Source organism: Drosophila willistoni (assembly GCF_018902025.1).
Source record: "Drosophila willistoni isolate 14030-0811.24 chromosome 2R unlocalized genomic scaffold, UCI_dwil_1.1 Seg167, whole genome shotgun sequence".
NCBI classification, from domain to species: domain Eukaryota; kingdom Metazoa; phylum Arthropoda; class Insecta; order Diptera; family Drosophilidae; genus Drosophila; species Drosophila willistoni.
The window spans coordinates 23,259,796-23,276,654 of record NW_025814050.1 but is presented as its reverse complement, the minus strand read 5'-3'; positions in this window follow the sequence as shown (position 1 = coordinate 23,276,654).

The window sequence follows — 16,859 nt, the reverse complement described above, 5'->3', positions numbered from 1 at the left end:
AATTAAGGGGCAAATATGAAAATAAAATCAAGCAGCGAGAGGAAATTCTGTTTTTCCACAGAACTCATCAGATGAAATTTCAACATTTTCATAATTTTCAGGCATATCTCATTTCTCATTGATTTTTTTACCCTCAAATGATGAAATGGAAAAACAAAGAGAAAAAGAAAATGCAAATCGTTAATTAATACGAGAATGTCAAACGGGGCTGACCTCAAATGGAGGGAATGAAGGAAATTGGTTGCCATGGCCAACAGATGAGTAAAAGGAGATGCTCCTTTTTGCAGTCATCAACTTAAAAAGGCTAAAAATAAGCGTAAGCGTGATATAAAAACGGAAATTGCCTTCCCATTCCCCTCTGATTTCATCGGCAAGTGCCTTTTGTGCCTTAAGGCGGTTCAATTTCTTAAAACAATTTCCACAAAAGCAGAAAAAAAAACCGAAATTGTTTAACAGCCGTTGGCGAATTTTCACGCTCGCTTTAAAGGCCCATCACCAGGCCAGACCAGCAACAAGGACAATGGTTCAATGGCTGGCGATTCCTGCGAAGCGGAATGGCTGGCAGGAAGGCAGTTTGGCAATTAATTAGATGCCGCTAAAAACAATAACAAAAGATGAGCTTGTCGCTCTCATTAATCTTATGACCTCATAAAGACCACACACACAACCACACGACCGCACAACCACATAGACATACACACAGCGATGTGGACAGTCTCAAAAAGGACACATGTCCAGTCAAAGTGGTTTTTTGGCAAGAACATTGAAATCGAACCAAATAGGAGACAACCCAAAGCTTCCTCTGTCACGTGCTTTGAATTAAATTTGTGAGTGTGTTGTTGGCTTTGCCTTTATAGGACTCTTTTTTTTTTATTTTCTGTGGCTTCTTGTTGGTCTTTGGCCAGGTTGTCCAGGTGATTAATGTTCAGACGTGGCTTGTTTAATTAACTTGCATTTATGTTTGACAAAGAAGAGCAACCTGTCTGGAGACACACGCGCCGCACAGCCAAAACAGATGACAAGTAGTTAAAGAGACTCTCCAGGTGATTGAACGCAAATTTATTTAAGTGACTATTGGGCGTAGCCTAATAATGGAAAGTATAAGAAATGGAATGTGATTTATCACAACGGCAACGACTTTCACACAGTCTTTGTTGGACATCATTAGCGCTTTTTATTTCGCCATAGATTTACCTGGTGACTTTTTGAGTTTTGATTTTTTCACGAAATAATCAGTCAACAAGTAGATTGTCTTACAATTAGTAGTGATTCTATCTAATTCTTCATTACTTGTAGGTAATGTAAAAATATTTAAAATCCCCTAAACTGAATCTCTTCATTAAAGTTTTCATAAATCAAGGTTTTTATTCGTGAAACTGATTCAATACCCTGATAGGTGGATATTCTAAGACTTTAAGACTAAATTATTTGTAGAATTAAGCTAAAAGAGGAAAAAATACCACATAACCAGCACAAATGCCTTATCTTACAAGATCTCTTGTTTGGATTGTATTTAAAACAGATTGTAGTGTCAATTTAATATAAAGATAGACAGTCCGATTTTCATTTTCAATGAGATGCAGGTTTTTCTAACATTCGACCTTCCTTCGGTAGCCATAACGCGGAGCTTAAAACTTCGCGACGTTTAGATATGTTCCTTTTGAATTTCGGAATTTATTTGCACATAGGTAGGACGACAGTTCAGAAAACAGATCGACGGTTAGGGAATAAAAGTCAGTCTAATGGTCGAGTAATTTAAAATTGACTAAAAACATTGTACAAATCAACCACATAATATAATTGAGAACTTTAATGTGTGTTATTTTGGTCTACTTTTACCTTTAGAATGCGAGTCACAGTGCAGTATTTGTAAATTTTTACTGTATTTTAACTTGTTTAATTGTAAATCTTTAATAAGTGTCTTTTTTAACTCACAAAAAGAAGAATTTTCAATAAAAATCATTGGAATTTCATGCATTATTTACACTTTGCCCACATGTGTATATAATAGCTACATATATACATACATATGTATGTATAGTGCATTGTGGGGCGATATTTATCAACAATGTCTTTTCAATGCTAACAACTGCATTAATATTTACCTCGCCCGTCTCATATAAAATAAATATTGGAAAGAAAAAAGATACACACGATTGTGTGTGTATATGTGTGTGTATATGTGTATGATTGCATTTACATCAAAGGGGTCAGCGGTGAAGCAAAGGATGATGAGGTCAACCCTGATCTCTCATAAACATGATGATGATGATGGGCAATGATGATGCCCCAAAATCCAATTAAAATGTTAATTTTTTGTACAAACAATAACAACATTGTTAAGTTCATGCAGGCGACTAATGGGACAGGAGAGATGGTTGCTTGGAGAGATAATCGAAAGGGGGAAAGGACATTTAAATGCAACTCATTTCTTTGTCATTGTGTAATGAGCACTGTTTGTGTTGCGGCGCCAATCAAACAATCAGCACTGAATTGACTTAATATTGCCATTGAAATATTCAAACATTGAAGAACAAAAAGGACACTCGATCCTTGTGGTGAATGTAATTGTTGTTTATTGTTCAATTTACAATTGAAAATGCTTCGCCATTTACCTGTAGGCTATAAAATATTATATTACATTGTCTTTTGTCGTTGTCAGCAATGAAATGTGATATTAGACAGAAATGGAGCATTTGGATTAATCTCTGCTTTTGCCAGCCACAAAGCTCTCTTATTTTCAAACCGGTTTTATATCTCAGTCGTTTATATATTAATCTCAAGAGAAGCAACTGGTCATTAGACTAAATGTAAAAATTGAATAATTACTCCGAACAGAATCTACAAATCTTTCACTATAATAAAGTTCTAGCACTGTATGTTCAAAATCACATTTCTGAGTTTTCAAGAAGTTAAACTGTAGAATATTCGACCTAGATATTGACGCCTTACCATTGGATCATTTTTTGAATTCCGCCGGTTCAAATATTTTTATTGTTGAGATTTATTCAACTTCATGGGCTTACAGAGTTATTGATGGATATATATATATTAGTAGTGAATAGATTATTTGTGGTAGAACTAAGAGAAGCCCGACCGGCACAGACGATGCCATATACGAGAGTGCATCTTGTGCGTATAGGGTTGCCAGATGGGCGGGTGAACAAGCAGGCTGCCAGATGTATTCGCAATATTTATGCAAAAGACTGTAAACACTGTCGTTTAGTTATAATTCCCAACCAGATTACGCGTTGTGGCTTAAGGTGAAGCTGAAGGCATTTGTATATATTTAACTTATAAAATATTTGTATTTTTGTTATCAAATGCAAATGAACCTCGACTTTTGATTTGGTCTTCAAACGGTTAATTAATTAATCAATTGCTGGTCATAATTGGCTTTTGTGGTTTGGACGCAAGTTATTTTAATTAAGCATTAAAATCATTCAGATAATGGTATTTAAGTCATTTGAGGGCTAGATATAAACAGCCATATATGATTTAATATAATAAACCAAATAAATGATAGTCCCATAACATTGATTTTTAAAAGAGAGTTTAATTAAAAGATAGAGAATTATTACAAAAATTTAATACCACATTGCACGGGAGGACTTTATTCAACATTTATCCGAATAGTCTGAAGATTTCTTTTTGTATACGAAACATTACTAAAGATGTAAGTTTTTAGAACCTATATACAACAAATAGTCTTAAGTAGATAAAGTATGTATACCGCAAATAAATATTTTAACCATTTTTGAGGTGTATTAGTTGGTTTCTATGTAAAACCACACAAGTTTGATTAACTAAAGTTTGGAAAATAAGTTTATTAAAATTAATAACATAAATTGATTGCATCTCTTTCCCACTTTCTGCCCTCTCCCGTCTACTTGTAGGAGCTGTCTTGAACTGTCACAGCTGATGCAAATCATGTGAAGCTTGAAATTCTAATGCAATCAAATGCCTCAAATCAAGCACAAACGGCCACAATAAAGGATACATAGAAATTTCAGTGTAAAATCCCAAAAACAATTTAAGACAAGAAGCCCTGGGGGAAGGGAGTAAGACGATCATGGCGAGGCCAGTAAAATGGAAATGCATTGGCATTGAAATCATCATCAGCATCATCATCATTAGCCTGATGCAGATTTCCACTCAAACAGATGCCACAACGATTAAGGGCCAGCCTGAAGGAAGCCAAGGAGCCAAAGAATCCCAAGGAGTCCAGCCACAAGAGCAAGAAGAAGAAGAGGAACGCATTAAGTCAATATGTAAGTCCACGCATGCTTAAATACACACACTTACACACATTCACATGTATGTATACACATACATATATGGTATTTGATTTTCATGAGAGAAATGTTTACTTTAACTCTGGTTTATATATAATTTGAGTCAGCCTAAGTAGGCAAAACAACATTTTCTTAAGGCAACAGCTGTATCTGATTTGCTCGGTTGCCTTATTAATTTTCTTCCACAATTTTGCAATTAAATTTATCAACATTTACTCAGGTTTACATGTTTGATTAAAATTATTTACTTATTTAAAGATGATTTACTTAGTTCTAATTCAAAATTTAAATACGAAATTTGTTCTGTATTTGCTTTTTTATTGAAAAGAACAATTCTACATGAGCAGACATTTTTCAATTTCTATAAATTATGGACTTACACATTTTTTAGAATAATGAAGTAAGTAAGTCGTCTCGCCGACTTGGGTATACCATACACCAGGTGAAACAAATATTTAAAATTTCGAAAACCAAATGTATGTCTACTAAATTGTTTTAACATGCCTCATACCATTTGCTATCTCGCTCACTCTACAAACACACGAGCACTCTAGCGCCGCCACTAGCCAACGACCAATTCTGCCCTTATGGATCGCGTAGCAAAATACGTTCGTACGTATATTTTGTATGTTTCTAGTCCGATTTTAATCAAATTTGGTAGTTTGATAGAAATAGATAAGATTTATTAGTCTGCCAAATTTGATCGTGAAAAAATTGCAAGAGCCAATCGGTTTTTTCTAAATTATGGAGGCGGAAGTGGGCGTGGCAACGTATTAAAATATATGTATTTTGCGCGCATACTAAGCCAATATACATACTAAATTTGGTGACTTTAGCTTTGTTAGTTTTTGAGAAAATCAGTTTTGTTTAATTTTTGGGGGCGGAAATGGGCGTGGCAAAATTTTAAAATAGTCAATATCTGCGCGTCTATTAGGCTAGCTTACATACCAAATTTAATGTCGGTAGCTTTCATAGTTTTTAAGAAAATCAGAGTTATGTAAATTCCGGGGGCGGAAGGGGGCGTGGCAAAAAGTTGGAACAATTATTTTCTGCGCGCTAACTAAACAAGTATATAACCCAAATTTAATGTCTCTATCTGCCATACTTTTTAAGAAAAACAGTTTTATGTAAATTCCGGGGGCGGAAGGGGGCGTGGCAAAAATTTGAAACAAACTCGATAAGCGTACATACTACACGAGACTGCATACCAAATTTGGTGGCTCTAGCTCTTATAGTCTCCGAGATCTAGGTGTTCATACGGACGGACGGACGGACGGACAGACAGACGGACATGGCTAGATCGACTCGGTTTTTGATACTGATCAAGAATATATGTATATACTTTGTGGGGTCGGAGATGCTTCCTTCTGCCTGTTACATACATTTTGGCGACTGTAATATACCATTTCACCCTATGGGTGTATGGTATAAAAATTGCAACAAAATGTAAATGAATGATTGCCTAATATAGGTTAAAGTTTTTAATTTTAAACAAAATTATATTACAAAGAAACATATTCTTCCCACCATCGAGCATAAATTGAGTTAGATGAGTGGATGGGAAATTCATCGTGGAAAATATGTTTTTTTCTTATCATAAGCTAAATTTAACCTTGGACTAGATGAAAATGCAATGAAAACATTATGGTATATTAAGTTATAAACCTAATAAACTTGGTCAAGCTGTGAGTTTCTTTCTCTCTTTTCCTCTTTTTCTTTCATTCTCTCCCCCTCTCACTCTATCTTTTGTTGTTGTGTCAAATATAATTCATACGGTGGTCCTGCCGCTGCTCGTTCTAGTACTAGATGCTCCCAGAGTTAATTTATGAGGAAGTTTAATGCAGTAAATGCCTAAATCAATTATGGCCACCATGCGGAAGCAAAAAAAAAAAAAAATGTGAAGAAAGAAGAAAGGAACTCTTAGCATTAGGTGAAAGCAGCGACTGTAAGATACCCTGCGATATTGAGTTGCTTCAAAATGCGATGGGAATAGTTTCAACCTAACTGGGTAAAAAGTATGAGCTGATGACACATTGTAGCAAAGTCTCTTTACTTAGTTTTCACACCTTATTGATAGTAAGAAGGACAATTGAAACTTATCTGTGTCATTATCATATATCTAGAAGATACGTGCATTGATAGTTCCAGGTTCCAATTTTAATACAACCAGCTGTTCTTTTTAAATACAGGGTATAACAAAGAACGAAACCAAATAGGGAAAGCAAAGAATAAAATCTACTTAGCACATGTAGACTTTAATTAAATCATGGCAAAGAGCTGGCAGCTGGCTAGCTAAATGGCTAGGAGAACAGCAGAGAATACAAGAGAAGAAGGATAAGCAGGAATACTGTGGGATAGGGCCTCCAGCCATTGCGAAGGCATTCCTCATGTTAATCAACATAACTCAGAAACCACGAAGCAGAAGCAGAAGCAGCGGCAACGGCAGCAGCCGGAAAAGAAAGAAAAAGTAGCGCAAAAACCTCGTAACCTGGTTTGCGGCTTTCACACTTGAGGGGCCAAAGCGGTGTCTTTTTCTCCCTAACCGTCCTTTTATGTTTATTATTATTGTCATTATTACATATTGTTGTTATTCTTTTCTTCTTCAACATCTTTGTGTTATGCGTGTGTGTGTGTGCTTATTGTTATGTTGCACAATTTAAAAAAAAAAAACACTAACAAACACGAAAACAAAACAGCCGCACAATTATCCGGCGAAGACCTAAACACGTGCCTCAAGAAAAGAAAACGGAATGCGTTTATTAAAAAAAATATAAACAAAAATTAAACTCAAAAATGTCAAAAGAAGTTTTATTTTCTTTTCATAATTCAAATTTCTTGCAAATTTTCTTTAATCTAAAATTTGTTTGAGCTCATTTTTGGCAAAAGGAAACAGTTCAATGACATGCAAAATATGTATTAAAAAAAATACAATTTGTAAAAAAAAGATGTAAAATGTTTGTTTAAATTATAATATACTACAAATATTAGATGAACATTTTCAAATGTAATCAATTCGTCATCAGTTAAGTAGGAGAAAAAACAAACATTTTTTCTTCGAATTAATTTGCCCACTTGGGAAACAATTGTCTGTTTTCTCCGAAATAATTGGCCCACTTCTGAATGCGGCAAATATTTGTACACTTCCGCATTTGATGGACGTAAAGTTCAATAATAAGTTATATATTCCTACAATCAGATAATATCTTTATAGGTACTCGTAAAAATTGACTGCTTCTATTGAAAATATTTTCTTTTCTATTTTAAAGTAAACATTTCAAGTTTGACAAGAAATTTTAAACACAAGATGATCTATGTGACAGACACAATGTTTCTATTTCAATTGAAGCGAATTCCTTTTTTCCGCTCTATTTGCTGGCCACCTGCTTTTATCTGCTTTGCTATTTCGCCTGCACGCTCCTTCGCTTACACCCTAGAGCATATATTGACAATTTTTGTCAGTTACTTGATGATGTGGGCATTGGCTTTTGCCCAAAACTGGGGCTCGAGGACATCTTTCGCAAAAATTCCTTCGCCTGCACGCTACGCAAAAGACAAACAGAAGTCAAGCGCAATTGCAGACGAAAAAGTCAACAACAATGCACACATGACATGGATTTAAAGGACCTCCTTCCTCAGTCCTCAGTACCCGACTCTATGGTGACATATTCTTCGAGTACAATTTCCAACCAGACAAAAGGCCACACCCACCAAGCGGCAATGGGCAACATTGCGTAAATCAACTCAAAACTTTAAGTCGATACGCTTGAGAGCGTGGCAAAAAGTGAAAAACTCAGCCAGTAAGTCTGCACTCTGGGAAGGGGGCAAGAACAAGATCGTAAAATAATTTTATTACCCACCAGCCTGGACTGCGGCACAATTAAACCACACCAAAGAGAAGGCGGGTGGGGTGGGGAGGGGTGGCCCATAAGGAATGAGGAGTGAATACAAAACAAAAAAGGAACAAAAAAAAAACGACGTGCTCGGCCATTTGTCGTGGCAATTAAAAAGTTTAGATTATTTTGTAAGAGTGTATATAATAGAACGGGGCGTGGCTTAATTCATAAATGACTACTTGAAGAGCCATTAAAAAATGAAAAGGGGTTTAATTGGCATTTAATTTAAGTAAGAGAAATACTTAAATTCAGTATTTAAGTTTGGCTCAAATAAGAGCCATCATATTAGACAATGGATGGACCAAAAATTTGATAACCTCCAAAATGCGGGCAATTAACGTATTTACGAAATTAATTAAATTAATGAGCTGAATGTGATGATTAAGGATTAAATTGTCATTATTATTTTGTTGCTGTCGCCGCTGCTGTTGTTGCTTTTGTTGATGTTGATGATGACGAAGCTCTTCCAATCGGTTTGCTCCATTAAATTGTTAAACAATATTGCCGCTGCTGCCCTTAAATGTAGGCAATAAAAAATGGCCAGAACTCAAAAAGAACATTGAGCACAGTGGTTTGCAATATGAAAGAAAACTTATGACCATTTGAATTTGCTCAATGACTTACAAATAAGTCCAGCTATAATTCAGAATTTTGCAATAGAAAAATAGAGGAATAATGTTATTTGGTAAAGGGCATTTTAGTGAGTAAGTCGCAGTTGAATTAAGATTTGGGCTGTCCATCGATGAAGCTTCTTATAAACGATTCTTTTCAATCAAATCATGTCGGAATTGTAGTTCTAAAGAAAGTGCAGAATGGTAATTTTAAGCTAAACTTAACATTTAAAAGGTGCCAAAATAATTGTTTACTGCTTAAGTTATATTACATTCCCATTCAAAGATAGTTTTCTCAAGGAATTATTGTAACTGCTAAAGGAAATGAATTTCCCATAATGGAAGCATTAGGAAAAGAGAAGTCTAAGGCAGATTTATTAATCAAGTCCAGCAATTTTTTTCATCTAATTTTGAAAAAAACTGTTTTTACTTTGTCGCCACTTCCCTTCGTTTTGTCCTCTTCATAAGCCATTGCCCTATGGCTTGGTCTACAATTCGCGCACTTTTTACATTGTTGTTGTATTTATTTTGTTCTCTTTTCTGTTCTGGCCGTCGCAATTTAATAAACATAAATTTCATTTAAACAATACAAAAGCAGCAACAACTATAAACCATATGTGTGAGTATGTGTATGTGTATGTGTGTGTCCCATATGCATATACAAGAGGAGACGTAATTTTATTTTATACTTTCCACTTTTGCCTGGACCAACTTTGTGTGGACAACACACACACACACACACACATACACACACACAAGCAGCCTCTTCCCATATGTATGCATGTATAGTAGAGCATTGGAGCAGACCAACCATTAAAGAGGCCGCGCCATGAAGGATATAAGGAAATCATATAAATACAAGCTCATAAAAATCATGGCTGCATGTCCCTTTTTACCAGCTGTCTCTGTGTGTGTGTGTTGATTCGGTTATTGTCCTGCCTGATTCTATATATGTATATAAGAGTTTCTCTTTGGCTTTTCTTTTTTTGTGCCCTTCTTTTGTCGTCTGAGAGTGTTATGAATTGTTTTACATAACTTTTTTTAAATATGCGGCATATGTTCGGCTTGTTTTTTTTTTTTTTTTGAGTATTTTCGTATACACATGTGTATATACATACATATATTTATTTCGAGACTTTTCTCCTTGTAAGCAAATTTAAGGCAAGCGAATTGTGATTTTCGTTTTAGAATGACCACAGATTGTTGGTAACTGAAGCATTTTTGGGCCATGTTCAAAATCACTTTGGTCCACAGGGGGAAAGAAGTAGGTGTAGGGCTGAAATTCGATTATAAAACTGTAGAACAATAACCGAAAGAAGTTTACATTGTACAATTTTTTAGTTGTATATATGCATAGCTATAAATAGATTGAGATTTCTACATAGCATAATTTAAACCAATCAAAACAGCTTACTTTTTGAATTATAAACTGCAAATCATGTTTGTATTTAAACTTTAACCATTTATTTGCTATTCGTTTTAAGATTTCGACTTTCATTTCATTCATTGCGTACATATTGACTCTCACCACTTTGCGCATAATTTAGAATCCCAAGTCTTAATCTCATTTAATTCGTAAACCACAATACCAAAGGCAAAATTAGGCCCTCTTTCAAATTACTTAAGACTCCGGCTCAGTCGCAATCAGAGAAAGAAAGAAAGGAAGAGATAGAGATAGAGATAGAGAGATAGAGAGAGAGAGAGAGAGAGAGAGAGAGAGAGAGAGAGAGTCATGTTGTCTCATAAAATATGTCAGCTACTTAAAGTCAACATGAAAATTAACAACACAACACGGCGTATACGTAATATGAAAAAGGCTCCGCAGACAACGAAAAAGATTTATGGGCATTTACTGTTCTCTCTTTATTTTTTCTGTTTTGGAAACTAAGTTTCACCAACAAGATGTCGGTTTTCTTGGTATGTCTCAAAAACAAGTTAATTTCAAGTCAAGGCCATAAAAATGTTAAACAATTTTTTCTTGTTTGCCACTTTTACCCTTTGAATAAATCAGTGAATGAAATTTTTTCAGGTGTTTGCATAAGTGGCCAACAGTGAAAGAGGTTTTAGGCAAGTAAAAGAAATTTATTTGTACATTGACTCAAGTATCAACTTGACTTTTGTGTGTGTGCGTGTGTGAAAGAAAAACCCTAGCATACTTTTGTGCGCGACAACAGTAAATTAATTTGCCTTTTCGGTCCAGACATAACAGCCATTCACAGAGACCGAGTTAGACCCATATAGAAGCATGTCTACCGCCCTGAGACCTAAATCAATTGCCTTTGAGTAACTCTTGAGTCAAGTTCAAGGTTTTAGCAAGCAGACAAACCAAACTGGGAGACAACAATTCAAAGGAAACAAGGCAAAATCAAGCTTAAAATAAATTGTCGCTTAGGAAATTTAATACAAAATTGGTGACAAATCCATTTTGGGTTTCCTTTCTTTTTTTTGTTTACAGATTTTCCATCTCCATGAACTAATTTTAATGACATTTTCCTAACCGCTAGAAAAAAAATTCTAATCAACTTTTGAGTGTCTTGTGGAAAGTTTTTACGACTTTCATCTTTTATATGGCAATCAAAAATTTGGTTATAAGAAAATCATTTCCTACCTAAAATTTATGAACCATAAAACATTTGAAACAATTAACTACTGAAAAAAGTTTTGTTCCCTCCAAAAAATATAAAAATTTATCAACGATAAATGCTTACACTTGGTCTATTATATGACAGAGAGTAAAGACTCGAAGAGGATCGAACTAATCGAATATGCAGAGCACGCATCTGGGGCAAAATGCAATCCAATTTGAATGTTATAGAAAACACTCGCACCATCCCAATCCCCTCCCCCCTTCCATCAGACAGTAGTTCTTGTATAGTGGAAGGTAAACAGACGCAGGACAAAAGCATGCTCCAGGATCAGGAATAAATGACTGTGGCACATGCAGCAGATGCATAGAAGATTGCATATGTAGATATACTCCATATGCTTTTGTCTTTCCCTCCCTCTCTCTCTCTTTCTGTCTCTCTCCCCATCTCTTTCCATGCAATTTATAATTGCCTGCGTGTTTTGCTACAGATTCACGCAAAAGGGGAATGGAAAAACTTTTTAATTAGTTTTCCCTTAATATTATTACGCATATGGCCTTGCCTTTTCCCAGCCTGTTAATTTGCTAATTGAAGTTGATTGCCATTTCATATTGTTTATAAATTTTATCCATCACATGATGTATTACTATTCGAAGTGGGTGTGGCAAACCACAAAAATTCCTGATTTATGGTTGCCATAAGTGGAAAAAAATGCATTTTCAATGATGTTGGCTAAATAAAATAAAGCAATGTTTGTATGTATGTATGTTTGTATGTATATAAATATTTTCCGCAGTCAATGTATATATAATGATGATGTCTGTTATTGTGGGCGTGGCATGTGTGTGTATGTTACCCAAACTAAACTAACAGCAAGCCATAAATTTTCCTCGGTTGGACGGTAACTAAATTTAATTTCAGTTTCAACAGTCACAGAGCTAAGCAAAATCGTTCTACAAATCGTATACCATAAAGTTATTTCTTGCTATTTTTTTGTTTTTCTCTTTTTTTTTTTTGGTTTTCGCAAATGCTGCAAATATTTTGTTTTCTATGATGTATACCTAATAAAAAGTTGCTGGGTATAAGTGGTTATTCGGTAGGCGTGCATATTTATGGTTTGACTGTCTTTGGTTCAAAAAAGGTTCAAAACCTTTTGTCAACTTTTTGGTTCATTTATTCAAAATTAATTAAAAATTCTTCATTTTAAACCAAAAAAAAATCTTCTTTTCCTTTTTTATGGTTAAAAAATTCCCAATATTGAATTAACTTGACTTAACTATATTAATAATAAAACATATGCGATCTGCAGCCAAAAAAAAAATGACTTTTGGCCCCGTTTAAAGCGGTTTGTGGATCTCTTAGGATATTAACCTAGTCGAATCCATATAAAAAGTTAACTTGAATGTTTTCTAGGTGAAAGAGAGAAATTATAGGTTCATCTTAGTGTGTGGGTATGTGGGGTTGTAGGGGAGTTTTGTGTGTATATTTGTGAGGGCATTGTACCTACAACTTCTCTATGTATGTTTTTTGTGTATGTGTGTGTTTGCTTGGATATATGTATTTTGGTTTGTTGTTTTGTGTGTTTTATGTGCGGCAAAGCATAATCTGTAACAAATCTTTTTGCCCTGCGAAAACATTAGCCTTACGACGCATAAAAGTTGACATATGTAACAAACTGCACACACATTGAACATACTGATATGGCTCTATATAATGGTATGTGTGTATGCATGTTACCAATGTGGAAATAAGCCAAAATAGCAACAACAAAAAAGCATGTCGCATATAAATTTCCGTTGAGGAGTTGCTGGAATAAGCTACAAAAGCCTTTTTGTTAGATTTATTTCCGTTTTTCGCCACTTTTGTTTGCAAAAACTTTTTCTTTCCCTCAACTGGTTTTTGGCATTCTATTTTTTTCTTTTTTTTTTTTGCGTTTGCTTGTAGTTTTTTTTTGTCGGTAGTCACACTTATGTACATGTATGTGTATCTGTGTGTGTCTGGCGGTTGTGTTTAATATTATGCATGCCCTCTGGGGGGCGTGGCATATCTGCATGCGGGCACAAAATGTTTGAATTGTTTGCCATGGTTCTCGTCACTTTTATAGAGTTTTCGGTTTATTTTCATTTTATTTTTCAATTTTTCATTGCTTATACGAAAAAGGGTGCGAACGGGTCGAACGCATATATGATGATTCTTGTAAATAAATTACCAGTTTGCTCTTGTGAAGGTTGTGAAGGGGCGAAAAAATGCAAATATATCGCAGACAGAGTTCGGAATTGTGGAAAACTAATGCTTGAGGCAGACATAAAATTATGAAAAATTTATATATTGATTCATAAGAAAAACAAATGAAAATACAAAAAAAAAGAAAAAATTCTGAAAATTTTGAAAGAGTTTGTGTAAAAAGAGAATGGATAACATAAGACACAAAAGACTCTTGACGACGGCTCATTTTATTAGTGGGTAGAATAACCTTGGAGGAATAAACAAGGGGGATTTTCAAAGGAAATGCTAAAGTGAAATTAATATACATATTTCCAAATTGAAATTGTCTAGAGGGTCCTTTTTGAATATCCTTTTTTAACCAAATTTTTGGAAATGTCACTTGACGGCTTTGAGGTTTTAAATTGCTTTCTTATTTTGTTTCACGAGAAATAATAGTAACCAAAAATTAAAAAGTGGGGTAGAGATTTACTTTATTAAAAAAAAAGAAGATAAAAGATCGGAGCAGAAATATCTGCTTAAGCTCTATAGCTTTATTTCGTAAAAGAAATGTGAATAATTTACATTTCGCTTTCCCTTTCTCACTTTACACTTTTTCTCTCGCATTACACATTATAATTAAGTTGCATCTCGCGAAATAAGCTCACCAACAAAAAAAAAAAGGACAAGACAAGCTACATACTTCGTCCTTATATATGTATGTATTTAGTAACATCAACAAATAATAAAAATGGCCCCAAGTGTGGTAATTAAAAATTCGCCCGCAAGCGAAAAGTGTCGCGACCAACGAGCAGAAAAAAAACTAGTGAAATTGTTATTATGCCAAGCAACGAGACAAGCTCTAATAAGCTTCACGCAAATATACACAGACACACTCATACACACACATATATACATACATACATAGAACCCAACAACTCAACAATCCCTATATACATATATAACGAAACATAGAGATGAAAGTAGGAACTGGAACTGCTATATTACGTATACGCAACCTTAACAAATGATGTTGGCTTAAAAACAAAAAGGGAGCAAAACGAAAAAGATATATGAACATAACCAAGCTGACAGTCAACGATAGCACAGTATATACATATATACAGACACACACACAAGCAGAAAATTAAAAGCGTTTACAGTAGTTACCCGCTAAGTTTGACATATGCACATAAATGTACATTTCTTCCAATATAAATACGATAAACTTTATGTGATTAATTTTTTTTTAATGAATTCGATGTGTGAGTAGTTTAAAGATAACACAAACTGAATTGATACAAAAGAGAAACGTACTACACAAACAATATTATTTTGCAGTTCTTCCCGTTCACTTTGAAGATGTGTTCACTGTACACACACACACACATACACAAATGAAAGTTATACAAACTAAAATGTATGTAGCCTTGTGGCACTAGCAGATCGCCCACTCCCGATTGCTGGCAGCTGATAAACTAAAACTCTCTGGCAAGGGCTCCAATGAGCAACAAGAGAAGGCAGCGGCAACAACAATTTCGCTAAATTACAAACAATGCTTATTTGTTGTTTATCTGTGTAAAGCATCGCTGTGACACTTTCAGCATGATGGGCTATGAAGGGTAAGGGGGAGGGGAAAGTGAGAAAGGTAATTGAGTTGATAGAACAGCTTTCGGTGTGGCATTTCGCATTGTTTGTGTAATTTGTGTAATGCATGCAAAGTTAATTACCTCGGGGAACTTGGTAATTAGAAATGTGATTGAACTCCCCTCGCTGACATCCTTTTAGCCTATACACTCTCACACTCGACTCTCTATATCTGTCTCTCTATCAAGTGTTTTTGACTTTGGCATAAATCAACGCCGCAAATTGCCCCTGACAAGCGAAGAAACACCATCTCTTACCTCGTATGTGCCCATCACCTGTTCCACCAGTTAAATTTTTGTACATTTTTCTTGACATTATGAAAAGTTGTTGCCGTCGACTTTCCAGACACTTTTCAATTAGCCCAGTCGGCAAAACATTTTCATGACATTTATTATTATTATTATTGTTGTTACCCGAAACACTCAAATTCAATTTCAATCAAACAAAATAAAGAAAACAGCACCAAAAAACTTTCTAGACTGCAAGCAATTTCTTGTTATTCGAACGGGGTTAAAGTTTAAAGGTTTCTGGCTGAAAACCAATAAAATTTGAAAAATTTGTAAATATTTATCTCCACTCAACTGTCAGCTGTAAAAATACTGACATCAATTTTTTTCATTGGCTTATATTAAAAGGATATGTATATGTATTTATGTAGCTACAGTTTTTTATAAATTGTGTATAATTTACTAAGCTAAATAAAGGAGAAGGATAAGGAAGAACCTCAAGCATTATTTTCCCCACCAGGAGAGGGTATTGGTTTTTTAGTTTGTAAAAAGTTTTTCTTTTTGTTGTTGAAATCATTATTATTTAATCATTGCTCTTTATATTTATACTATATTTTTCTGTTGTATAGATAATTACAACTAATACCTTTAGCTCTTTCTTCACATTTACTAAAGAATTTACAATGTTTACCTCATAACTCATAAAACTGTTCTTATACCTGTCGACAATCTGTGCGATTATATTAGAGTATTTGTTGTTCTTAATCTATATACATATCTCTGTAGTTTATTGAATTTGCTGTGAAAATTTATATATTTATTGCGGTTATTTCAATTTGAAACATTTTATCTGTCGCTCGCAAGAATATGTATAAATGTTTGCTTTATGACAACATTTGCATTTGGGTCTACCTTTCGATGGTCAATGTTGTCAAGTAAAAGTTTATTTTTTGATCAAAATTTCTGGCAAAATAATATTTTTAATATTTTGCTTCTAAAAACCTTTGAGACTAGAATTTATTTGCATTATTTTCAGCTCTTTCTGTCTTTGCCTATTCACAACACATTTCTATCACTTTATACATCTACTTTTCTTTCTCTCCACCCTTATGAATTTAGAAACTTTTTGATTTTCATGATAATATCGTAAGAGGCAATAACTTTCCAATTGCAAAACGATTTAGCAAAACGACAAAATAGAGAGAGAGAGAGAGAGAGAGAGACAGAAACAAAAATAGGCAAGAGAAAAACTTGTAACTGAATCCGAAACTGAAACTGAAACTTTTCTATGCGTGTTGCCACCGATAGCCTGGCTTAAGAACCAACAACAAGAACAACAAGAGTTTAAGCATTGGAGGCAAGAACAAAAAATATTGCTGGAAAATAAATAAACTGAAAA